The sequence below is a fragment of the Ranitomeya variabilis genome, chromosome 1 (genome assembly GCF_051348905.1).
Source record: "Ranitomeya variabilis isolate aRanVar5 chromosome 1, aRanVar5.hap1, whole genome shotgun sequence".
NCBI lineage: Eukaryota > Metazoa > Chordata > Amphibia > Anura > Dendrobatidae > Ranitomeya > Ranitomeya variabilis.
The window spans coordinates 849,472,251-849,499,655 of NC_135232.1; the positions used below are offsets into that span (position 1 = coordinate 849,472,251).

A 27,405-nucleotide genomic window follows, 5' to 3' on the forward strand; every position below is an offset into this window, starting at 1 on the left:
CATCATGCTGGAAAAAAATATTGTTCATCACCAAATTACTCTGGAATTGTTGGGAGAAGTTGCTCCTGGAAGATGTCTAGATAGAATTCTTTATTCATAGTAACATTCTTTGCCATAATAGTGAGTGATCTCATTCCCTTAGCTGAAAATCAACCTCGCGCATGAATAGTCTTAGAATGCCTTATTATTGGCATGACACACGACTCATAGTATTGCTCACCTTTTCTTCTCCAGAAAATCATTCTTCGAAATGTCCCAAACAGTTTGAAGGGGCTTCTCTGATGAAGACCCATTCAGACTGGTTGGAACATCAAGAAGAAAGATTTATCTGGAGAAGAAAAGGTGAAGGTTACCATGAGTCCTGTTTCATGCCAATAAGCATTTTGAGATCAATGAGGCTATTTTTCATCCCAGGGAATGGGCTCACTTAGCATTTTGGCTAAGAACATTGTCATCAATAAAGAATTCCTTCAAGAGCAAAGTCTCTCAACTATCCTGGAGCTATTTGGTGATGAAAATGCTTTTTACAGCGTAATGGCGTGCTATGTCAGAAGGCAAAAGTGATAACTAAGTGGCTCGGGGAACTTAAAACATTGAAACTTTGGGTCCACAGCAAGAAAAATTCCCAGATCTCAATCCCATTGAGAACATGTGGTCAATACTCCATTGTGATAAACTCGAAGCACTAATTAGACAAGAATGGCTTGTCATCATTCAGAATTTGGCCCAGAAGCTGATATCCAACATATCAGGATGAACTGTAGACATCTTAAAAAATAAGTGACAACACTATAAATATTGTATCTTTGCGTAAACTTGATGTACTTCTCAATACAAGTTTAGAAACTTAGGAAATGCTTATAATTGTGCGTCAGTAACTATAGAAACATACAACTGAAAAAAACAAAAACCACTGAAGTAGCAGACTTTGTGAAACCAAAATTTGTGTAATACTCAAACCTTTTGCAGACTGTAGATAATAGTTGGATGAGCAAAGAGAAAAAACCTCATATGTATACTTGCTCAGTACTGCTTTATAATATGCTCAATGATGCTTTTGTTGGTATGCAACAGAGAGACAGAAGAGCAAAATTACCTGTATGTATGGGATACATTATAGTAGCCAGTGTCATCCCAGTAGCTCAGAGAGAACTGAAAATTAGAGGTAAAATGTGCTGAGGCGAAAGCTGGTGAAACATGCAAAATATAAGTAATTCAGATGCCTCACCCACAAGATTCCTATTTTGTTTCTCCCACTGAGAGCACTCTATATCTTTCAGAGGCCTCACAAACGTAGTAATTAGTGATGAGCGAGTGTGCTCGTTACGCGAGATTTCCGAGCATGCTCAGGTGTTCTCCGAGTATCTTGGGCGTGCTCATACATTATGTTTGTATCCAAATGTATAAGAAGAGAGGAACGCACTCACCGGGCAGGTAAAATCCAATCCTTTATTGCAGCATGGATAAACTTAGCAGGGAGGGGAGTAGAGGATGACGGACGACGGCCGTTTCACGCTGACGAGCGCTTCTACGGGTCCTCCGTCATCCTCCACTCCCCTCCCTGCTAAGTTTATCCATGCTGCAATAAAGGATTGGATTTTACCTGCCCGGTGAGTGCGTTCCTCTCTTCTTATACATTTGGATATTTATGGTCTTGTTTTCCTTGGATACTGCACCACTGGAGCTGCCGTGTGGGACTCAGCATTATTTGATTGTTATGCTAGGTGGTTAGTTTGGCTGCAGCTGTGCGGAGGTGATCTTTTTTCTTTCTTTTTTCCTGGATACATTATGTTTGTGTCACCGCAGCTGCATGATTTACAACTGCTGGACAGCCTGAATACATGTGGGGATTCCTTAACAAACAGGCAACCCCTGCATGTGTTCAGGTTGTCTAACAGCTGTAAATCATGCAGCTGCGGCGACACAAACATAATCTACGAGCACACCCAAGATACTCGGAGAACACCAGAGCATGCTCGGAAATCTCGAGTAACGAGCACAATCGCTCATCACTAGTAGTAATAGTAAGATGATAATCTCTTATATGCTTACCGTATGAAAAAGATAAAAAAGGAGGGTCACTTTACCAATTAGCCAACATATGTATTGTTACTGACTACATTGTGCCACTGAGTCAGTGCCTGGATGTGAACAAGCTACTCTAGTTCCGATGTACATGGTCCTACAATGTTGGCAATGTTTTTGTTTTTTTTTGTGGCTCCTTGCCCAGCCACTTACAATAAGCTTTAGGAAACCCAGTGCAAATCTCAGGGTGAACAATCGTACATGTCATCTTTGCTGCCAGCTCTGTTCAGGGCTTTGTAGGTCAATAGAAGGGATGGTAGAATACACGAAACTTCCCATATGGGTGTAACATTAGCATGTTTGTCAGTTCCTGTAATAACACTACCCCAGAATTATCTGCACAAACATCAGAGATCAGGAAGTATAGTAAACTGCCCACACAATAATTACGAGTAGATTAAATTAAAGCAATGGAAACTTTTGTATCTCAGTATTCAGATTGGATTTAGATTACAAAATGAAAGAAGGTCTTGGATGTAAAGAAGATCCAGTAGCTTCAGGAGAGTTGACCTCTGGAAGCCATTGCAGAAGAAGGTTGCACTATTATTTCCTGCACCGTTCTATATTGTACTCAGTGGAACAGTAAAATACTATTAAAATAGGGTACCTGCACTGCAAAAAAGGAGACAAATCAGTTTTTTATTTGAGTCATGGACCAAAACCTGCACATTTAAAGTTAGTGAAAAACGGACAGCACGCTGATGTCCTCCTTGTGTCTTCCAAGTGTTGTCAGTTTTTTACTGATTAATGGCTGGTAGGAGCTTGGATTTTATTTTTTTGCATATGAGAAAAAACAATAATAATAGACACATAAAAAATTGATAAAAATAGCTGTATCAGCACATGGATGAAAAACAGTAATTTTTTCTCAGATGCAAAAAAAATAACGTTTCAATGAGGAATTAGAGTGAGGCTTGGCAGCACCACCTCGTCTCACCATACCATAAAAAGGGCATTCTCAGGAAATCTCCTGCCTCCATATTATTACCTATTTGTGGGTCAGTTTATACTACAAAAGGAACAAATGTTGTTTTAATGGAATAGTATGTCTTGAGCATTTTTCTTTGCAATTGCATATTTCACTGGGATCCTGTGTAATTGAAGTCAACTTGTCATTACAATATTACACCTCAAACTACATGTACATACAGGGGCTTTCATGGTGCTTAAATCCATATATTGATTATTGAAATCCATTTTGCACTTTCAGAGAAATTCAGCATTGAAATCATATGAAAATGAGCTGCGAGTGCTTTGGGGTGGGACATTTTACTTGCAGCTCTCCTGCTGTCCCTTCCCTACTCCCCGCCTGCTGCCTGCCTCCTCTGTCTGACTGACAAGTCATTCTTGCTTCAGTAACCTGTCAATCAGAGACCAGAGGCAGGCAGTGACAGAGGAACAGGGATCAAGGACAGAGGAACGTCCCACCCCAAAGCACTTGCATCTTATTTGCATTCAATTTCAACTCTGGATTTGTCAGAAACTGCGAAACGGATTTCTACAATTAAGGATTGGATTTCATCAACATGAAAGCCCCCGTACATACAAGCCATTAAGTTCTCAAATCCTCATGACAGGCTCCCTTTAATGAGGTATCAACCTTTAATCAGGCAGGTCAGACAATAGCTTTAGTGGTGGTTTAGGCACTGGGACACTAGTAATCTTGAGAAAAAAGGGCCATTGCTCTCTTTTGTACCATATTCTTGGCTTTTATGTTCACACTTCATCTTTTTCCGATGTTTTCTGAACAGGTTTGCTAAGAAAAGGGGCAAAAAAATGCTTATATAATGATCAAAACAATGGCTCTATTAATTTGCATGAGAAAATTACTTGTTCATATGTGACAAAAAGACAAAATAAGCAGGGTCAAAAATGTGATAAAAAGTATGTTAAAAGAACCGCAATGAAAACATGCAAGTAAATTATTTTAAATACCGTAATAGGTGCAGAAATTTTGCGACATCAAAAACTCACCAAAGGCTCATCGTGGGAACATAGACTTCAATGATTCTTTTCTATGACATTACTAGGTTACTTTTTTACTAATAGAAATCTGTGCTTAAAAGTCCTGTCCAGCTCTTCAGTTACATAGATGTTGACTATGGCTGGTTTACACAGGGGAATTACATGGTTTCACCAAAATGATTTTGCACCTTTGCTAAGTGCTATAAACAAATTATTTTGTAATCTCTTGTCTTCACCTATGGGCACCTCCCATATTGCCTGTTGATACAAGATAAACTACTCTTTGTGTTGCAATATTCTTGATCTTGCTGAATATTTTCATGTGCTAAAAGACACATTACACTTTGATTCATTGTTTCATGTCAGGAAATTATTATTTGCTTTCTTCTTTTTAGCTATTATATTAATTTATATAATGGTCAACCCAACTGTAGAAGAAAGGGCCTGCTGGACATACCCTTCTTAACAGTCCATTGGGCTACTAAGTTTAATTTACCCCAATCAGTTTTTGATGCTGGAAAAAAAGGCAGTGTGCCCCAGTTCTTGACTCTTTTTCCAGTGCTTAGTCTCTGCCATTGCTCCCCGTGTCCAGTTTTGCTGAAGTGCTGACATCATGTTAACTGCGCCTCAGCCAGTAAGTGAGCTCAGCGGTTCTGAGTGAGGCACTCCGTCTTATCGGAGTAGAGCTCACTGATTGGCTGCTGTGCTGTCGACATGATGTCAGCCTCACAGCCAATACCGGACACCAGGAGCAGTAGTAGAGACTCAGCACAGGACTCATGGATAGTGAGTGAAGCTCGTTTTTTTTCCAACAAAGTTCACATGAGGACAAAGATTTTCTGAAAAGGACAACCCCTTTAAGTTAAGAGTAGTGAGACACTGTAAAATGTGGACATGGCTGTTTGTGTGCTTGTGAGGGAGGGCCAGGACCTTAGTATCTGCTTATTCATGCCCTGGCCTCCCGCCACATGAAAACAATGTCCTCTTTTTAGTGTACCTTCAGCTACATCATCTGCACCGTCAGGGTCCCATCTGAGCGGCCAAAGTACTTATGCTGGTGTAGTTGCACAAATAGAGACAGAGTTCATGTTCAACTTAAAACAGATAGCTTTACTGGTTTGTTCTCTCAGCACATCCATGTCTTTTGGAGCATCAACATTAGGTTCCACACAGCATGTTTCTTTTATTTCTTCAGTTACAACATCAACATGAGGTTCTACACAGGATATTTCCTTCTCTTTCCCTGTGCTTTTCCCTGCGTCCTTCAGGGGTGTTCCCGGGATGTCCCATCCCACACAGTATCGCAGCGTCCTGCCTGTCTGGCTTGATTACCCTTAGGAGTTCCCTCGTCCTTTTCGTCTCAGACAAGAGGGCATTTGCCCAAGTAGTAAGCTGCCACATTTTCTGAGCAACCTGCATACTGTCATGCTGTGACTCCTGTGATAGCTCCTGTTCTCACTACTTCTTTTCACTGCTGCTGTCTTTGCTTCTTTTCACTGCTGCTATCTTTGCTGCACTTCTGACCAGCTGACTCTGGACGGCTGGGCTTCTCTGTTAGAGTGTTGTGGGGCCCACTATGTTGCCCCAGGCTTTAGGGCCCTACGGGACTGCCTGGGCTCTCTGGCCCTCCTGGCCTGTCTCAGTTCCCAGGCTCCACTGACTACAGACATGAAGCTCACTACACTTATCCCAGTGGGCCCCTCCTACGTTAACTATTTACTAGGCCTATACTATGTGCTCCTAATGAGCCCCCTCTAGTGGCCCCAAAAGTTTACTACACATTCCCTTATTCACCATACACACAGAAACAATAGGTAAATAACGTTATGCACATTAGATAGTAAATATACGCAATTATCAACATTGAACCGAGAGGATGATGGGGATCTTTACATTCTTTGCAACCCCTTACATGCTCCATGTACAAGGGCTGCCTACTTACATGCACTGGTCTGGCCTGTAGATCAGACTAAACGAGCACATGCTAGTGTGGATTGGCATTAATTGGTCCTTGTGTTGTATGGCACACATGAACAAGACACAGATCGAATATATGATTGACTGAATATGGCACACATGGACAACACATGGATTGAATATACGATTCCCTGAATATGGCACATATGAACAAGACACGGATTGAATATATGATTTCCTGATTATGGCACACATGGACAACACATGAATCGAATATTTGATTCCCTTATATAGCACACATCGACAACACATGGATCGAATATATGATTCCCTGAATATGGCACACCTGGACAACACATGGATCGAATATACGATTGCCTGAATATGGCACACCTGGACCACACATGGATCAAATATATGATTGCCTGAATATGGCACACATGGACAACACAGGGATCGAATATACGATTCCCTGAATATGACACACCTGAACAACACATGGATCAAATATACGATTGCCTCAATATGGCACACATGAACAACACAGGGATCGAATATACGATTCCCTGAATATGGCACACCTGGTCAACACATGGATCGAATATATGATTGCCTGATTATGGCACCCATGAACAACACATGGATCGAATATACGATTGCCTGATTATGGCACACCTGGACAACACATGGATCGAATATACGATTGCCTGAATATGGCACACATGAACAACACATGGATCGAATATACGATTGCCTGATTATGGCACACCTGGACAACACATGGATCGAATATACGATTGCCTGATTATGGCACACATGAACAACACATGGATCGAATATACGATTGCCTGATTATGGCACACCTGGACAACACATGGATCGAATATACGATTGCCTCATTATGGCACACCTGGACAACACATGGATCGAATATACGATTGCCTGAATATGGCACACATGAACAACACATGGATCGAACATACGATTGCCTGATTATGGCACACCTGGACAACACATGGATCGAATATACGATTGCCTGATTATGGCACACCTGGACAACACATGGATCGAATATACGATTGCCTGATTATGGCACACCTGGACAACACATGGATCGAATATACGATTCCCTGAATATGGCACAGATGGACAAAACAGAGATTGAATATACGATTCCCAGAATATGGCACCCATGAACAACACAGGGATTGAATATACGATTGCCTGATTACAGCACACCTGGACAACATACAAATCGAATATTGCTGAAATGAAATACATTTTTTTTTTTATAAACAGTGAATTTGCTTTTTTATCTTTATGGATTTACTCTTACTTTTTATCAAAGCTGAAGTATCAGTACAGATCAAGCCTCATTTCTGTCTTTACCTTTATCAGAATCAGCGCACCGTAGAAGTAAAGCACACTGCAGTACCGCTTTGAATGTTTTGCATATATTGTACAGTTGTTTTCGCTCTCTCTTTATATTTTTAACACTCTTAGAAAAATAGAATTATGAATCTCAAAATGAACTCCCAGGAATAATATGATAGTTAAAGTATGTCAGCCAGATTACATAACATAAAGCAGTGGGTGGGTGGCACAATATTTTAACAATCGGTAATTTGAGGGTGGGGTGGGTGGCGAGCTTGCTGAGTCTGATCCAGCATGACTGAAATGCATGATCACTAACTTGCGTTACTGGAAGCTTTGAAGTGCAATTATTATCTTGAGTCCTTGACAAAACTTAAGGCATACAACCTTTCCTTAAACAAGATCACACTGAACAGTAAGTGATAATTATATGGCTATATCTATCGGTCTAGTGCCTACTACAGTTCTAATGAAATGTGCTAGTTTTGGATATTGCAGCCGTATTGTGGGCACCCATATTTTGCTCCTCTGAAAGCGGCCTTAGGCCACGTTCACACGTTCAGTATTTGGTCAGTATTTTACCTCAGTATTTGTAAGCCAAATCCAGGAGTGGGTGATAAATGCAGAAGTGGTGACGAGTCTCTATTATAATTTTCCTCTAATTGTTCCTCTCCTGGTTTTGGCTAAGGCTAGGGTCACATTGCGTTAGGGCAATCCGTTTAGCGCTAAGCGCTAGTGGATTGCGCTAACGCAATGTCTTTTTCGGGGTCGCGTTAAACGTCCCCGCTAGAGCAGATCCCCGATCTGCGAGAGCGGGGAACGGACCTCGGGCGCTGCAAGCAGCGTCCGAGGCGCGCTACAAAAGACCGGCACATCGCTAGCGCGTGCCGAAAATGACACGCGCTAGCAATGCGCTTTAACATTGTGTGCAATGGGAGCGCTAATGGACGCGTTGCACGGCGTTAATTTCCCCGTGCAACGCAGTCCGTTAGCGCTCAGCCATAAACGCAATGTGACCCTAGCCTTAAAGGGCCACTGTCACCCCCCTCCAGCCGTTATAAACTAAAAGAGCCACCTTGTGCAGCAGTAATGCTGCATTCTAACAAGGTGGCTCTTTTAGTTTTAGGTTCAAGTATACCCCCAAAAAAGCGTTTTGATACTTAGCCATAATTGGTGTCTCTAGCCACGTAGGCTGGTCCTCCCTTCCCAGCTCGAAACGCTCCTCTGCCGTCACTCACATCTTCTTGGTCTTTCTGCGCCGCCCCCTCAGCGCTGTTTACGTTTTCAAACCGGCGCCTGCGCTGTGTAGTACTGTTCTGCGCAGGCGCAGTAAGCTCTGGCCATCTGCCGTCCAAGCCAGGCTTTCACACTGCGCCTGCGTAGAACAGTACTACACAGCGCAGGCGCCGGTTTGAAAACGTAAACAGCGCTGAGGGGGCGGCGCAGAAAGACCAAGAAGATGTGAGTGATGGCAGAGGAGCGTTTCGAGCTGGGGAGGGAGGACCAGCCTACGTGGATAGAGACACCAATTATGGCTAAGTATCAAATCGCTTTTTTGGGGGTATACTTGAACCTAAAACTAAAAGAGCCACCTTGTTAGAATGCAGCATTACTGCTGCACAAGGTGGTTCTTTTAGTTTATAATGGCTGGAGGGGGGTGACAGTGGCCCTTTAAAGGGAACCTGTCACCCCGTTTTTTCAAGATGAGATAAAAATAGCGTTAAATAGGGGCAGAGCTGTTCTTTACATTAGTGTATTTTTTGTGCCTTTATTCCCCACCTAAGCTGCCGAAATACCTTTGTAAAGTCGCCGTTTTGGGCTGTCACTCACGCTGGTCTGGTCATATGGGCGTGGTGACATCGCAGTTTCTCCCCCAGATCCTGGTCATCTTTCCGTTGGTGGCATAGTGGTGTGCGCATGCCCAACAGGGGAATCCACTGCTCAGTTGAAGGAGAAGAGCGCGATCTGCGCTATTCAGCGGTTTATCGGTGGGCGCGGCCATCTTCCTGAGGCTGCAATAGAGAATCTGTGGAAAGAGCTGAAAACTGCTGTTCACAAACGATCTCCATCAAACCTCACTGAGCTCGAGCTGATTGCCAAGGAAGAATGGGCAAGAATTTCAGTCTCTCGATGTACAAAACTGATAGAGACATACACCAAGCGACTTGCAGCTGTAATCGCAGCAAAAGGTGGAGTAACAAAGTATTAAGTTAAAGGGGCTGAATAATAGTGCACTTTTCAGTTTTTGAATTTCCACAAAAATTTAAATTAACCAATACATTTCGTTCAACTTCACAATTATTTTCCACTTGTTGTTGATTCTTCACCAAAAATTTACATTTGATATCTTTATGTTTGAAGCATGATATGTGTGAAAAAGTAGAAAAGTTCCAGGGAGCCGAATACTTTCGCAAGGCACTGTATCTGTATTTTGCAGCTGCAGGGTGTTTTTCTCAAGAGTTTTTAAAAGAGTCTTTTGGAGCAAGTCCACTCCAAAACTTGCTTGAAAATAGCATTCAAAAACTTTTGAAAGACTTTTCCTATTCATTCGTTGGTGGTCATTTTTTCAGTCATTTGAGCATGTTTATTCCACTTTAAAAAAAAAAGCTGAGTAAGTGAAAAGAAAGTGCACATTCTGAATGAAAACACTCCAAACTAGGCACTGTCCAATCTAAAGGCTTTTGTTGCATTTTTTACGCAGAGTCAAAAACACAGTCTTCCAGTTCCACGCCCATACCTGCTGTGCTTCTTTTTTTACACAGAAGAAACTGACTTGCGGTGCGTGTTTCAAATTTGCAACGTGTCAATTGTGCTTTTTTTTGTTTTTTTTATGTGGATTTTCCAATAAAATTCTACAGGTAGAGAAGGCACAAGCACTTTAAAGGGGTTGACCTGTCCAAATTGAAAAGTCAGCAGTCACTCTGTGTGACAACAAACTTATGAATGTGTGCTGCTCTGAGTTGGGAATGGACGGTATGTTTGAGTTAGGCCTGCGTCACACTGGCATATTTCCTTCGATGCGAGAGCATCGGATGCGATATGCTAATGACACTCGGCTCCTGCTCGCAGCAGAGCAGGACCCGAGTGTCATGCGTCTGTGCTCCGATTCTCTCGCACAGGGAGGATCGGAGCACAGCTGTGGAGGAGGCGGAGAAATGAATTTCTCCATCTCCTCCAATGCTGGGGTCTGCTTATAACGCACATCACTCGGATGATATCCAAGTGATGTGCGTTGTCTCACTCGCACCCATAGGCTTATATGGGTGCGAGTGAGCCGAGAGTTTTCCTCGGTCCGAGACAATCGCAGCATGCTGCGATTGTCACGAACCGAGGAAAACGGTCGACAAAAAGTCGGCTGGTGGGAGCTGCCCCATAGCTTAACATTGGTTCGAGTGCAATGCGATTTTTTATCGCATTGCACTCGGCCGTTTAAAACGCCAGTGTGATGCCGGCCTTATACATACTCCAGGCCAGTAGGTGTGACCTCACTTCCATACACTTTCCATCTTGGTGGCCATGCCCACTGGACAGCCGCATCCCTAGTTGGGGCACGGCCTCTCTCCATACAAGTGTAAAGAGCAAGCCCATGCCAACTGCATGGGCTCTGGCCGGGAGTATGTATGACTCCTACATACCCTCCAGTCTTGGCTCGGAAACCGGTGAAGCACTGTGCACTGTGTGAACTCATAAGTCTGTAGTCACACAGAGTGACTACAGACTTATTGATTTGGACCGGACAACCCTTTTAGTGTTTTTCCGCTGAGGAAAAGCATAAAAAAATGTAATCTGTACCTAAGTATGTCAATAAAGTTTTGTCAAAGCCAAATACCATGAAGTTGCAAAAAACAAAGAAACTTTATTGAAAGCATGACACACCAACAATAGACAAAAACCACAGTGTCAAAAACGCGATAAAAACGCATGTTAAAGAAAACACACACAAAAACGCAATAAAAAAAAAACAAAAAACCTAATTGATATAATGAGTGTAGAAATTCTGTAACATCAGAAACTCACCAAAAGCTCATCATGGGAACGTAGCGTCACCGTATTGCCCTGTTTGGCCCTACACTCAGGCAGGTTTGTAGTATGGAGTGGACTATTGCACGGCTCTGCTTTGGGCTACATAAGAGACATGCTGTTGGATAAGCCCGGAGACTAATGCCCTAATGTGTTGCAAGCAGTACTAGACAATCTCTGTAATCTTCTGACCACATGTGCGCATTATAGATTATCAAAATAGGAAGCTTGACCCATTCACTGCCAAAAAGCCACAGGGGAACTGGAAGTCCGTGCTATGAAATCCATATTATGCCTATTAGAATAGAATGGAAAACATTGTAACTAAGATCAATGCATCTCTTACATGCAATGTATTTACAAAGCTTCATCTAGAAGTGGGCTCGCCTAAGTCACAGATGCTAAGCAGGCGTTACTAATATGCGGGCGGAACAGTTGTGGACAAGAATTGGTATTGGGTGCGGAGGGCAGCTGGAGCTCCGATTTAGGCAGCAGTATAAATACACTTAACTGTATTAGGAGATAGTTACAGCGTGACATGCGAGAGGCATGCTCGTTACCTGGAATATTTCCTGTATTACAATTAATATTTCTGTACTGTAATCATAGAAATCTGTTCATTCTGTTTCTTGCTAAAGGTAGGAGAACATCAGTATGATAGGCAATCTTATCTAGATGTATTCATTCTTGAAATCTTAAAAATAGTTACTCAATTTTCAACTGTAATTATAATAAAAACTGTCATGGTTGCATATTGCCAGTGCCCAAGTTTGGAATTCCTTGGCAAATATTTGATTGAATGTAAATATTGGAAATAATCTATAGATGATTGTGATATATATATAATCACCTATTTCATACATTCATTAGTTATCTTGCTCTCCAGAGCTAAATTCATAATTCTGCTGTCTTTATTGCTTTACATTTCTTGCAGTATCAGTATCTGTACAGAGCTTGCACTAATTGCTTACATTCTGGCAAGCATAGTTTTAGTAACATTAATAATTCAAGTTCACTATAAAGGTATGTTCACAATGACTATTTTCAGAAATTTTTAGAGCAAAAACTCTCCAATTCTCCAATCAATAAGTAAGATTTTATACCTTCTGTTTTTTTGAGTATGTGCATCTGTTGAGTGTTTGTAGCAGATGTTTGTGCAAAAGTCAGAGGGTTGGGAGGACCCTGAAAAAAGGCTTTGATGGTTCAAATCTGCAAAGAAAAAAATAAGCAGCATTATCATGAGATTTCAGAAATCTAATTTACTTTGCGCGTGCATTTGCTGAGTGCATTTTTTTTACTTGTGTTTTTATTGTGGTTTTAGGCCGAGGTCGGACCTAACTTATAAAAATATGGTCCGTTTTTTACAGCCGAGATACGCAGAAAAGTTCCTGAACAGCGATCCGTAGTCAATGTGAGAATGTGATTGGTTTTTTTCTCCTAAAAGTATCCGTGTGTCATCCCTATGGCATCCGTACGGCAAGATTATCTCGCCGGCTTGCAAAATGGACATATAATGGATCCATGGGATCAAATATTCGTGGAAACATAAATACAGTCTGTATATATATATATATATATATATATATATATATATATATATATATATATATATATACATATATATATATATGTCAGGTCCCATTTAAATATAAATATATATATATGTGTCTCACTGTCACCCCGCTTTTTCAGTATGAGATAAAAATACCGTTAAATAGGGCCTGAGCTGTGCATTACAATAGTGTATTTTGTGTACCCTGATTCCCCACCTATGCTGCCGAAATACCTTACCAAAATAGCTGTTTTCGCCTGTCAATCAAGGTGGTCTGGTCAAATGGGCGTGGTGACATCGCTGTTTCTTCCCCCAGATCTTGCTTATCTTTCCGTTGGTGGCGTAGTGGTTTGCGCATGCCCAACAGCCGAATCCACTGCGCAGGTGAAGAAAAAGAGCGCAATCTGTGTTTTTCCCCTGGTTATCGGTGGGGGCGGCCATCTACCTGAGGCCGCGCGTGTGCAGATGGAGTGCTCTGCTGCCCGGGGCTTCAGGAAAATGGCTGCGGGATGCCGCGCGTGCGCAGATGGAGATCGCGGCGGCCATCTTTCTGAAGCCGAGTTCGCATCTCGGCTTCAGAAAAATGGCCACCGCGATCTCCATCTGCGCACGCGCGGCCTCAGGAAGATGGCCGCCCCCACTGATAACCAGGGGAATAGCGCAGATCGCGCTCTTTTTCTTCACCTGCGCAGTGGATTCGACAGTTGGGCATGCGCAAACCACTACGCCACCAACGGAAGGATAACCAAGATCTGGGGGAAGAAACAGCGATGTCACCACACCCATTTGACCAGACCACCTTGATTGACAGGCGAAAACAGCCACTTTGGTAAGGTATTTCGTCAGCATAGGTGGGGAATCAGGGTACACAAAATACACTATTGTCCAGCACAGCTCAGGCCCTATTTAACGGTATTTTTATCTCATACTGAAAAAACGGGGTGACAGGTTCCCTTTAACCCCTTCACCCCCAAGGGTGGTTTGCACGTTAATGACCGGGACAATTTTTACAATTCTGACCACTGTCCCTTTATGAGGTTATAACTCTGGAACGCTTCAACGGATCTTGGCGATTCTCGTGACATATTGTACTTCATGATAGTGGTAAAATTTCTTCGATATAACTTGCATTTATTTGTGAAAAAAATGAATATTTGGCGAAAATTTTGAAAATTTTGCAATTTTCCAACTTTGAATATTTATGCCCTTAAATCACAGACATATGTCACGCAAAATACTTAATAAGTAACATTTCCCACATGTCTACTTTACATCAGCACAATTTTGGAACCAACATTTTTTTTTGTGACGGAGTTATAAGGGTTAAAAGTTGACCAGCAATTTCTCATTTTTACAACACCATTTTTTTTTTAGGGACCACATCTCATTTGAAGTCATTTTGAGGGGTCTATATGATAGAAAATACCCAAGTGTGACACCATTCTAAAAACTGCACCCCTCAAGGTACTCAAAACCACTTTCAAGAAGTTTATTAACCCTTCAGGTGTTTCACAGGAATTTTTGGAATGTTTAAATAAAAATAAACATTTAACTTTTTTTCAAACAAAATTTATTTCACCTCCAATTTGTTTTATTTTACCAAGGGTAACAGGAGAAAATAGACCCCAAAATTTGTTGTACAATTTGTCCTGAGTACGCTGATACCCCATATGTGGGGGTAAACCACTGTTTGGGCGTATGGCAGAGCTCGGAAGGAAAGGAGCGCCATTTGACTTTTCAATGCAAAATTGACTGGAATTGAGATGGGACTCCATGTTGCATTTGGAGAGCCCCTGATGTGCCTAAACATTGAAACCCCCCACAAGTGACACCATTTTGGAAAGTAGACCCCCTAAGGATCTTATCTAGATGTGTGGTGAGCACTTTGACCCAACAAGTGCTTCACAGAAGTTTATAATGCAGAGCCGTAAAAATAAAAAATCATATTTTTTCACAAAAATGATCTTTTCGCCCCCAATTTTTTATTTTCCCAAGGGTAAGAGAAGAAATTGGACCCCAAAAATTGTTGTGCAATTTGTCTTGAGTACGCTGATACCCCATATGTGGGTGTAAACCATTGTTTGGGCACAGGGCAGAGCTCGGAAGGGAAGGAGCGCCATTTGACTTTTCAATGCAAAATTGACTGGAATTGAGATGGGACGCCATGTTGCGTTTGGAGAGCCCCTGATGTGCCTAAACATTGAAACCCCCCACAAGTGACACCATTTTGGAAAGTAGACCCCTTAAGGAAGTTATCTAGATGTGTGTTGAGCACTTTGACCCAACAAGTGCTTCACAGAAGTTTATAATGCAGAGCCGTAAAAATAAAAAATCATATTTTTTCACAAAAATGATCTTTTCGCCCCCATTTTTTTATTTCCCCAAGGGTAAGAGAAGAAATTAGACTACGAAAGTTGTTGTGCAATTTGTCCTGAGTACGACGATACCCCATATGTGGGATTAAACCACTGTTTGGGCGCATACCAGAGCTCGGAAGGGAAGGAGCACTATTTTACTTTTCAATGCAAAATTGACTGGAATTAAGATGGGATGCCATGTTGCGTTTGGAGAGCCCCTGATGTGCCTAAACATTAAAAACCCCCACAAGTGACACCATTTTGGAAAGTAGACCCCCTAAGGAACTTATCTAGATGTGTTTTGATAGCTTTGAACCCCCAAGTGTTTCACTACAGTTTATAACGCAGAGCCGTGAAAATAAAAATTCTTTTTTTTTTTCACAAAAATGATTTTTAGCCCCCAGTTTTGTATTTTCACAAGGGTATCAGGATAAATTGGACCCCAAACATTGTTGTCCAATTTGTCCTGAGTACGCTGATATCCCATATGTGGGGGGGAACCACTGTTTGGGCGCATGACAGAGCTCGGAAGGGAAGGAGCGCCATTTGGAATGCAGACTTAAATGGATTGGTCTGCAGGCGTCACGTTGCATTTGCAGAGCCCCTGATGTACCCAAACAGTACAAACCCCCCACAAGTGACCCCATATTGGAAACTAGACCTCCCAAGGAACTTATCTAGATCTGTTGTGAGAACTTTGAACCCCCAAGTGTTTCACTACAGTTTATAACGCAGAGCCGTGAAAATAAAAAATATTTTTTTTCCCACAAAACTTATTTTTTGGCCCCCAGTTTTGTATTTTCCCAAGGGTAGCAGGAGAAATTGGACCCCAATAGATGATGTCCAATTTGTCCTGAGTACGCTGATACCCCATATGTTGGGGTAAACCCCTGTTTGGGCACACGGGAGAGCTCTGAAGGGAAGGAGCACTGTTTTCCTTTTTCAACGCAGAATTGACTAGAATTCAGATCGGATGCCATGTCCCGTTTGGAGAGCCCCTGATGTGCCTAAACAGTGGAAACCCCCCAATTATAACTGAAACCCTAATCCAAACACACCCCTTACCCTAATCCCAACAGTAACCCTAACCACTCCTCTAACCCAGACACACCCAACCCTATTCCCAACTGTAAATGTAATCCAAACCCTAACCCTATCTTTAGCCCCAACCCTAACTGTAGCCCCAACCCTAGCCCTAACCCTAGCAATAATCCTAGCCCTATCACTAGCCCTAACACTAGCCGTAACACTAGCCCTAACCCTAGCCCTAACCCTAGCCCCAACCCTAGCCCTAACCCTAGCCCTAACCCTAACCCTAGCCCCAACCCTAGCCCTAACCCTAGCCCTAACCCTAGCCCCAACCCTAGCCCTAACCCTAGCCCTAACCCTAGCCCCAACCCTAACCCTAGCCCTAACCCTAGCCCTAACCCTAGCCCCAACCCTAACCCTAGCCCTAACCCTAGCAATAATCCTAGCCCTATCACTAGCCCTAACACTAGCCGTAACACTAGCCCTAACCCTAGCCCTAACCCTAGCCCCAACCCTAGCCCTAACCCTAGCCCTAACCCTAGCCCCAACCCTAACCCTAGCCCTAACCCTAGCCCTAACCCTAGCCCCAACCCTAACCCTAACCCTAGCCCTAACCCTAGCAATAATCCTAGCCCTATCACTAGCCCTAACACTAGCCGTAACACTAGCCCTAACCCTAGCCCTAACCCTAGCCCCAACCCTAGCCCTAACCCTAGCCCTAACCCTAACCCTAGCCCCAACCCTAGCCCTAACCCTAGCCCTAACCCTAACCCTAGCCCCAACCCTAGCCCTAACCCTAGCCCTAACCCTAGCTCCAACCCTAACCCTAGCCCTAACCCTAGCCCTAACCCTAGCCCCAACCCTAACCCTAGCCCTAACCCTTGCCCTAACCCTAACCCTAGCCCTAACTCTAGTCCTAACTCTAGCCCTAACCCTAACCCTAATGGGAAAATGGAAATAAATACATTTTTTTATTTTTCCCTAACTAAGGGGGTGATGAAGGGGGGTTTGATTTACTTTTATAGCTGGTTATTTAGCGGATTTTTATGATTGGCAGCTGTCACACACTGAAAGACGCTTTTCATTGCAAAAAATATTTTTTGCGTTACCACATTTTAAGAGCTGTAATTTTTCCATATTTGAGTCCACAGAGTCATGTGAGATCTTGTTTTTTGCGGGACGAGTTGACGTTTTTATTGGTAACATTTTCGGACACGTGACATTTTTTGATCGCTTTTTATTCCGATTTTTGTGAGGCAGAGTGATCAAAAACCAGCTATTCATGAATTTCTTTTGGGGGAGGCGTTTATACCGTTCCACGTTTGGTAAAATTGATAAAGCAGTTTTATTCGTCGGGTCAGTACGATTACAGCGATATCTCATTTATATCTTTTTTTTATGTTTTGGCACTTTTATACGATAAAAACTATTTTATAGAAAAAATTATTTTGGTATCGCTTTATTCTCAGGACTATAACTTTTTTATTTTTTTGCTGATGATGCTGTATGGCAGCTCGTTTTTTGCGGAACAAGATGACGTTTTCAGCGGTACCATGGTTATTTATATCAGTCTTTTTGATCGCGTGTTATTCCACTTTTTGTTCGGCGGTATGATAATAAAGCGTTGTTTTTTGCCTCGTTTTTTTTTTTTTTCTTACGGTGTTTACTGAAGGGGTTAACTAGTGGGGCAGCTTTATAGGTTGGGTCGTTACGGACGCGGCGATACTAAATATGTGTACTTTTATTGTTTTTTTTATTTTATTTAGCTAAAGAAATTTATTTATGGGAATAATATATTTTTTTTTTCTTTATTTAGGATATTTTTTTTATTTTTTTTTTACACACATGTGGGGAATTTTTTTTTACTTTTTTACTTTGTCACCCCCATAGACTTCCATTGGTGTATTTTCGGAGGAATATGCTAACAATAGCAGCATGCTGCGATTTTCTCAGCCTGTTAAATACGGCCGAGAAATATACGGCTGATGGAAGCTTCCCCATAGAGAAACATTGGTCCGAGTGCAATGCGTTGTTGTTGTTCTCCCTCGTCGGTATTTCTCTCCAGTGTGACCCCGGCCTAACTCTGCGGTTTCTCTCTTTTTGGTGTGTTATGTTTTAAATAAAATTGCTTTGTTTTTTATACTTTTTGGTATGTGGCTGTGACTACTCTATTGATACAATCAAGTGCGGATTACATGCATTTTTTAAAGGGTTATCACAGTGGAAATGCTGCGAGCTTTCCGCACCTAATGTAATTTCTATGGAAGAAATCCACACAGAAAACTCAGCGTATACACAGGAGAAATTGACACGGTGAGGACTTCAAACACGTAGCACAGGTCAGGTTACACAGTGCGAAAAATAAAGCACAGTGTGCACGATGTTTCTATAAATCCCACCCAGTTTGCTGTAACTGTAAGGCTATGTTTCCATAGTCAGGAAATGCTGCGGATTGCACACTGCGTACAGCCGCAGCGTACAATCCGCAGCGTCCAGATGTTACAGCATAGTTGAGGGGATTTTATGAAATCCCATCTCCACTATGCGTTCAAAGATGCAGGTGGCAGACCTGCATAACCGGACATGCGGTGCGTCTTTATAGACTGCAGCACGTCTATTTATCTTGCGGAGATGCTTAGTCTCTGCAAGATATATTACACAGTCCAATGTATAGGATGCGGTGATTCCGCATGAACACATGTGGAATCACCGTGCGTGCAAAAGCTGGCAGCGCTTTGGACGGAGCGGGTATCTACTGAATTCAAAGTGTTGCCATTTCGGACCATGGAAAAATAGCCTAAGACGCTGTGTTTTTTTCACTGCAAAAAAAGGCAGCGTCACAACAAACTCATCAATGGAACTTATCCTTAAAACCACAACACAAAACTCCAACAAATCATGTTGAAATGGTGTGCTGTTTTATTAAATGTGGTTTTCATGGAGTTTTAACCACAACTCAAATGTAGTGTCTGAGTACATACTATAATGTAGTTAAAAAGATGCTCATTTCTCCTGCATGTTAGTTCAAAAGAGAAACTAAAATGGTATTCAATGGCGACACCTCAATGAAAATCTATTGATGGGCTCCGACAGTCCAGAGGAAGGTATTATAAAGGCCAAGGCATCATATGTTGCAATGAGGACCGGTATCATAGATCAGATGACTGTTTTTGTGAAGGAATTATGTCATCTGTAGAGATGAGCAGTTCTTTTGAAAACTGAATTTGATGAATTTCCCCTAAAATTTGATTTGCGGCAAATAAATTCAAGTACATTTTAATACTGGAAAACTTATAATTGCTCAGAAAATACACATGTGGGAGAGAGAGAGGAACCCATTAACCATAAGAACTTACACTCTACAGGAGAAAGAGAGAGGAACCCATTGACCATAAGAGCTCATACACTAGAGGAGAGAGAGAGGACCCTGCTGCAAATAAAAGCTTAAACTCTACATGAGAGAGAGAGGACCCCACTAACCATAAGAGCTTACACTCTACAGGAGAGAGAGGACCTCACTGACCATGAGAGCTCATACACTACAGGAGAGAGAGAGAGGACACTGTTGCCCACAAAAGCTTAAACTCTACAGGAGAAAGAGGACCCTGCTGATAAGAGCTTACACACAATAGAAGAGCGTAGACCCTGCTAACCATAAGAGCTTACACTCTACAGGAGGGAGAGAGGACCCTGCTGACTATTAGAGCTTATAATTTACCGCAGACAGAAAGGGGATCCTGTTGACCTTTAACAGCTCGTGCTACACAGGAGAGAGAGACTTAAGGCCCCCATTCACATTAGACTAAAGTTGGAAGAATCTGCATTCATTGACCGGATTGGCCGATGGTTTAATGTGTATGGGGGTGTTGGCCTACTGATGGTCATAAAGATGATGATCAGACTTAGTAACCGCAGACCTGTGATGACCCAGGTACTGGCCACCACCATACAAGGTATGACAACCAGTAAGGTGTCATGGCCGCAGAGCATTATAGAGAGCCCCCCCCCCCCCCACCCGCAACAACATAAAATGACTTAGCCTGGTCTCTGATTCTTCGGCAGTGTATGGAATGGTTTTTTTTTTACAAACAGAAACATCTCAAAATGTTCAAATTTTCATGAAAGCATGAGTTTCAGGAAATTCAATTAGAACTCGATCCTCCGCAGATTGATCTGCTCATTTCTAGTTATCTAAGAAGAAAACAGCTGCACTCAATCAATGATATACTTTGCAAAAATATTTTGTGTTTTCCGCACATGTAATAAACACAAAATATTTTTGCAAAGTATATCATCTATCGAGTGCGACTGTTTTCTTCTTAAGCTGGAGTCACACTAAACGACTTACCAACGATCACGACCAGCGATACGACCTGGCCGTGATCGTTGGTAAGTCGCTGTGTGGTCGCTGGGGAGCTGTCACACAGACAGCTCTCTCCAGCGACCAACGATCAGGGGAACGACTTCGGCATTGTTGAAACTGTCTTCAACGATGCCGAAGTCCCCCTGCAGCACCCGGGTAACCAGGGTAAACATCGGGTTACTAAGTGCAGGGCCGCGCTTAGTAACACGATATTTACCCTGGTTACCATTATTAAAGTAAAAATAAAAAAAACACTACATACTCACATTCTGATGTCTGTCACGTCCCCCGCTGGCGTCCACAGGGTTAAAACTGCTTTCGGCAAGAGCGCTGCTAATGCACGTGCTGCTGCCGAGAGCTTCCCTGCACTGAATGTGTCAGCGCCGGCAGTAACAGCGGTGACGTCACCGCTGTGCTCTGCTTTACGGCTGGCGCTGACACAGTCAGTGCAGGGGAGCTCTCGGCAGCAGCGCAGCATTAGCAAGAGCTCCTGCCGAAAGCAGTTTTAACCCTGTGGACGCCGGGGGACGTGACAGACATCAGAATGTGAGTATGTACTGTTTTTTTTTTAACTTTTACAATGGTAACCAGGGTAAATATCGGGTTACTAAGCGCGGCCCTGCGCTTAGTAACCCAATATTTACCCTGGTTACAAGTGAACACATCGCTGGATCGGCGTCACACACGCCGATCCAGCGATGACAGCGGGTGATCAGCGACCAAAAAATGGTCCTGATCATTCCCCAACGACCAACGATCTCCCAGCAGGAGCCTGATCGTTGGTCACTGTCACACATAACGAGATCGTTAGCGGGATTGTTGCTACGTCACCAAAAGCGCGACGTTGCAACGATATCTTTAACGATATCATTATGTGTGTCTCAGCCTTTAGGCCGGGGTCACACTTGCGAGTGTGATGTGAGAAACTCACATCAATATCTGGCACTGCCACCGGCACTCGGGACCAGAGTGTGCGGCTGCATAGAAATACATGCAGCTGCACACTCCGGTCCGAGTTTCGGCGGCAGTGCCGGGTATGAGACTCATGCAAGTTTCTCGCATCACACTAGCAAGCGGGACCCCGGCTTTAGTCTGATTTTGGGTCCACCCAAGTTCAGCCAGCACCTCTTTTTGAGCAGAGTGCGCATAATTTTTTCTCCTCCATTTCTAGTTATCAACTTTCTGACTGGAAAATAAATTTTACTATTATTTATATTTGATTTTCTAATTTGTCCATAAATAATTGTACTTGTCTGTGACTTTATGTTCTTCTGAAGAAGTTGGAGACCTTGCTTCAATCCCTGCAGCCAAGTCACTGTATCTAAGCTCAGGCTCTGGGTGGGAGCGAACTGATGAAAGATTTAGTTTATCTTCAGATCAGTTACTACCCTGTACTCCCCTCGGTGACTTGCAGGAAACAATCCACGCTACCTACTTTGCCTGTGTATTCCTAGTACACTTCCTATCTACAATATAATGTTTTCTCATGAGAACAATTTGCCTCAAATAGCAGAGCTCAAATTATCTGGATCCATTCCAGATATCCATATATCATTTTCATTGTTTTTTTTTTGTTCTTCACATTTATATTTACTAAAAATCCTTCCATTCTGGTACATAGGACTATTTGTAGAAAAGCATTGTTTGCACCAAAAACAATAATTCAATTTCTCATTATGGGTAGAATTAAGGGTGCTTCCATGCTGCGCTTTGTCCCATGTTCTCTGGTCTCGTTTGGGCTCATATCTGAACCCTCCGGAAAACGGGATTAGACTCAGGGTCCGACTCCAGTAGCGTGTATACCTGAAAATGATGTATGACAAAGCGCATTGTGACCTTATCCGCACTATTATAGTATATGGCCCTGTCGGCGCATACACCTGAATCCCATTTTGAAGGGGGGTGGGGTGGGTTGGACATAAGCCCAGACAGGACCAATGAAAGTGGGGATGAAAGGACCCTTAGGTGCCTCAGGAAGACGTAATATTAGGTGTCAAGGAAGAATTAACATTAAGCAGGGTTCTATTTTTCCTCTCTGATAAGCAGGATTCAGTATTTGGTCAGTTTATTACCTCAGTATTTTTAACCCAAAACCAGGAGTGGGACAATTGCAGGACAAGTATAATAGAAACACGTCACCTCTTCTGCATTTATCACCCACTCCTGGTTTTGGCTTACAAATACTGAGGTAAAACACTGAATGTGTGAACGTGGCCTAACTTGGGGTTAGCACTACTCAAGGGATAAATGTGGATTTGAAAATATATATTTTCTTTAGGTTATATAAAACTATGTTACTAAAACACGTCACTTCATCCCCTGCACAACGTGGTCTCACAAAATACGGCAAGATCTCGCTGCTTAGAGCCGAGCAAAAATGTTCAGTGCTGTGGAATAAAAGATAATTTAAACATAACTTTATTAGTACTCCTGGTTTTGACATACATATACTGATGTAAAATACTGACCAAATACTGAATGTGTGAATGTGACTTAACTGTCACAATACTCTCTACTCCAAGCAGTGTAAGGACTCATTCACACATCAGTATTTTCCACGGACAAGAAAAAAGAACTGATTTTTCTGATCAGACTTTGATCCGAGGGTGGTCCGAGTCCCATCAGTTTTTCTCATAAGTGGAGAAAAAAAGGACATTTCTTCACCTTCTTTCTGAAAGTCCGTGAAACTGGGAACGCATCGGATGACTTCTGACTGTGTTCAGAGTTTATTCATAGATCCTTACACTTACATTGCTGATTTTGATCTGACCCTCAGATCAATATCGGACATGTCTCCAATACTTTCTGCAGACCACATGGTAAAAGTAAAAACATCAGACATGTGCAACAGCCTCATAGAATAGCGTAGGTATGAGCGCGATCCATGAAAACTACTGGTAGCACTCATCTGAGAAAATTGTAAAATCAAATGTGTGAATGAGCTCTAATAGCTCGCTAATTACAGCATAGAAATGTGTGACATGCAAGCAAAGTAAAGCGCAGTGGAGCAATAGCGAAACCTTTTCTAAAGCTATGGCCCCAACAGCAATCTGCTTCCTATTCTCTGTCCTTATGCAATGCACTTCTCTTAGCAGCTTACTTGAAAAAAAAAAAAAAAGTTATATAAAATGTTTTTTTGATAGATACCAACTTTCTAAGCAATCAGTATCTTTCAAATAACAAGTAACTAAACAAATTTATGTAAATACATTTTTTAGTTTTTAATAAAAGTTGATTTTTGGTGATCATCTTTAAAAAGCACCGTAATTTTATTTTTGGGAATTCTCTCAAAAGACTAAAGCTATGTTCCCTTAGGGCAGTCTCACACATCCAGATAATTCCGGTACCGGAAAAAATCGGTACCGGAGTTATCCGTGTTCGTGTGCCCGTGAGCTCACATAGGCCATACGTGCGGCACACGTGTGCCGCCCGTGTGGCGAGTGGGTACCACACGGAGCATGCAGGAGACAGCGCTAAAGTTTAGCGCTGTCCCCTGCATCGTGCTGAAGCCGCGATTCATATCTTCTCTGCAGCAGCGTTTGCTGCATAGAAGATATGAATAATAGTGTTTAAATGAAAGATCTATGTGTCCGCCGCCCTCCCACCCCCTGTGCGCCCCCCCGCTGTTCAGAAAATACTCACCCGCATCCCTCGTTGGCTGTCGCTCCTTCCTGGTCTGGCCGCGGCTTCTACTGTATGCGGTCACGTGGGGCGGCCGATTACAGTCATGAATAGGCGGCTCCACCTCCCATAGGGGCGGAGCTGACTATTCATGATTGTAAATGAGCGGCCCCACGTGACCGCATACAGTAGAAGGCGCGGGGCAGAGAGGAAGCAGCGACAGCCAACGTGGGAGCGGGTGAGTATTTTCTGAACAGCGGGGGGGCGCACAGGGGGTGGGGGGGCGGCGGACAAATAGATCTCTCATTTAAACACTATTATTCATATCTTCTATGCAGCAAACGCTGCTGCACAGAAGATATGAATGGCGGCTTCAGCACCATGTGGGGGGGACAGCGCTTACTGTAGCGCTGTCTCCTGCACGCCACACGGAGAACTTCCGTGTGAGGTGCGTGTTTTACATGGACCCATTGACTTTAATGGGTCCATGTAATACGTGCGCTCCCACGAACACTGACATGTCTCCGTGTTTGGCACACGGAGACACGGTCCGCAAAAAATCAATGACATCTGAACAGATGCATTGATTTTAATGGGTCTACGTGTGTCAGTGTCTCCGGTACGTGAGGAAACTGTCACCTCACGTACCGGAGCCACTGACGTGTGAAACCGGCCTTAATGAGTATTTGGTGAGTTTTTGATGTTGCAGATTTTCTGCAGCATTTCAACACCTATTAGGGTATGTTTCCACGTGGCATATTTGCTGCGGATTGGATACTGCGTACAGCGGCAGCATCCAATAAGCAGTGTCCAGATGTTACAGCATAGTGAAGGGGAATTTATGAAATCCCGTCTCCACTATGTGCCCAGGGCCACATCCGGCTTCCCTGCGTATCCGGACATGCGGCGCGTCTTTATAGACCGCAGCATGTCTATTTATCTTGCGGAGACGCTCAGTCTCTGCAAGATAAATAGCACCGTTCTATGTATAGGATGCTGTGATTCCACATGGTTGAATGAACACATGCGGAATCACCGAGTGTACAAAAGCCGGCAGCGCTTTGGACGGAGCAGGGATCCGCTGCATTCAAAGCCCTGCCGGTACGCCACGTGGATACATAGCCTTAGGTAAACTAGGCCACATGCGTTTTTTTCATTGTGTTTTACGTGCCTTTTTTAAACTTTTTTTTAATCGCATTTTTGTCTCTCTTTGGTATGTCATGTTTTAAATAAATTTGCTTCACTTTTGATACTTCCTGGTATTTAGCTATGGCAAAGCATTATTGATATAGTCATTTATGGATTCTAGGCATTTTTAAGTGCTTTTTTTGCAGAGGAAACACACTAAAAACACATAGGTGTTTTTACCTGCAGATTTACTGCATCTAATGTAATTCTATAGGTAAAATCTGCACATAAAACTCAGTGTACCCGCAAAACAAATCGACACATGGCAGATTTCAAACACACACCTCAGGTCAGTTTACGCAGTGTAAAAGAAAAGCACAGTGAGCATGAGTTTCCTATAAATCCCATCCACTTTGCTGGGACTGTAAGATGCTGCGTTTTTGGCTCCGCAAAAATGTGCAGCATCAAAAACTGATGAAAAACTCATGGTGGGAAATTAACTTATGGTAATCTGAGATTTAGGAAACATATCAATTTGCATAATGCAATTACTTTATTAAGGACACTAGATGGTGGCCCGATTCTAGAATATGTATGTATGTATGTATATAGCAGCCACATAGTATATAGCACAGGCCACGTAGTATATAGGAGGCATGTAATATATAGCAGTCAAATACTACGTGGCCTGTGCTATATACTATGTGGCTGCTATATACATACATATTCTAGAATACCCGATGCGTTAATACAGGCCACGCAGTACATAACACAGTCCACGTACTATATAACACAGCCCACGCAGTATATAGCAGCCACGCAGTATATAACACAGGCGATGTAGTATATAACACAGGCTATGCAGTATATAACACAGGGCACATAGTATATAGCGCAGCCCACGCAGTGTATAACACAGCCCACGCAGTATATAACACTGCCCATGTAGTATATAGCACAGCCCCCGCAGTATATCACACAGCCCACATAGTATATAACACAGCCCACGCAGTATATAGCACAGCCCCGCAGTATATCACACGGCCCACATAGTATATAACACTGCCCATGTAATATATAGCACAGCCCCCACAGTATATCACACAGCCCACGCAGTATATCACACTGCCCATGTAGTATATAGCACAGCCCCCGCAGTATATCACACAGCCCTCGTAGTATATAACACTGCCCATGTAGTATATAGCACAGCCCCCGCAGTATATCACACAGCCCACGCAGTATATCACACTGCCCACGTAGTATATAGCACAGCCCATGCAGTATATCACACTGCCCATGTAGTATATAGCACAGACCACGCAATATATCACACTGCCCATGTAGTATATAGCACAGCCCCCGCAGTATATCACACAGCCCACGCAGTATATCACACTGCCCATGTAGTATATAGCACAGCCCCCGCAGTATATCACACAGCCCACGCACTGCTAGTGTGGGCACCATATCCCTGTTAAAAAAATAATTAAAATAAAAATAGTTCTATACTCACCCACCGGGATCCCCCGAAGCTCCGCCGAGCCGCGCGCGGCTGCCGCCATCTTCCATTCCTAGGATGTATTGCGAAATTACCCAGAAGACTTAGCAGTCTCGCGAGACCGCTAAGTCTTCTGGGTAATTTTGCAATGCATCTCTGGGAACGGAAGATGGCAGCAGCCGCGTGCGGCTCGGCAGACTACGGAGGGTGAGAATAGCAGGTTTTTTGTTTTTCTTATTATTTTTAACATTACATTTTTTTACTATTGATGCCGCATAGGCAGCATCAATAGTAAAAAGTTGGGGACACACAGGGTTAATAGCAGCGGTAACGGAGTGCGTTACCCGCGGCATAACGCGGTTTGTTACTGCTGCCATTAACCCTGTGTGAGCGCTGGCTGGAGGGGACTCGGGAGTATAGAGCGGGCGCTGGGCACTGACTGCGGGGAGTAAGGAGCGGCCATTTTGCCGCCGGACTGTGCCAATTGCTGTGC

The 27,405-nt window shown here is 43.0% G+C and overlaps 1 protein-coding gene and 1 long non-coding RNA gene across 13 annotated transcripts in view; one reads left to right on the forward strand and one right to left on the reverse strand.

Moving 5' to 3' along the window:
* The window catches only part of SLC4A4 (solute carrier family 4 member 4), a 375,082-nt gene that overhangs the window by 151,526 nt on the left and 196,151 nt on the right, over window positions 1-27,405 (forward strand). The window lies entirely within an intron of this gene.
* The window catches only part of LOC143787775 (uncharacterized), a 61,389-nt gene continuing 43,145 nt past the window's right edge, over window positions 9,162-27,405 (reverse strand). Inside the window, exons 3-4 of the long non-coding RNA XR_013218463.1 lie at window positions 12,465-12,570; window positions 9,162-11,656 (exon numbers count right to left, since the gene is read on the reverse strand). This is a non-coding gene — a long non-coding RNA (uncharacterized LOC143787775). The remainder of the gene's footprint in view (window positions 11,657-12,464; window positions 12,571-27,405) is intronic.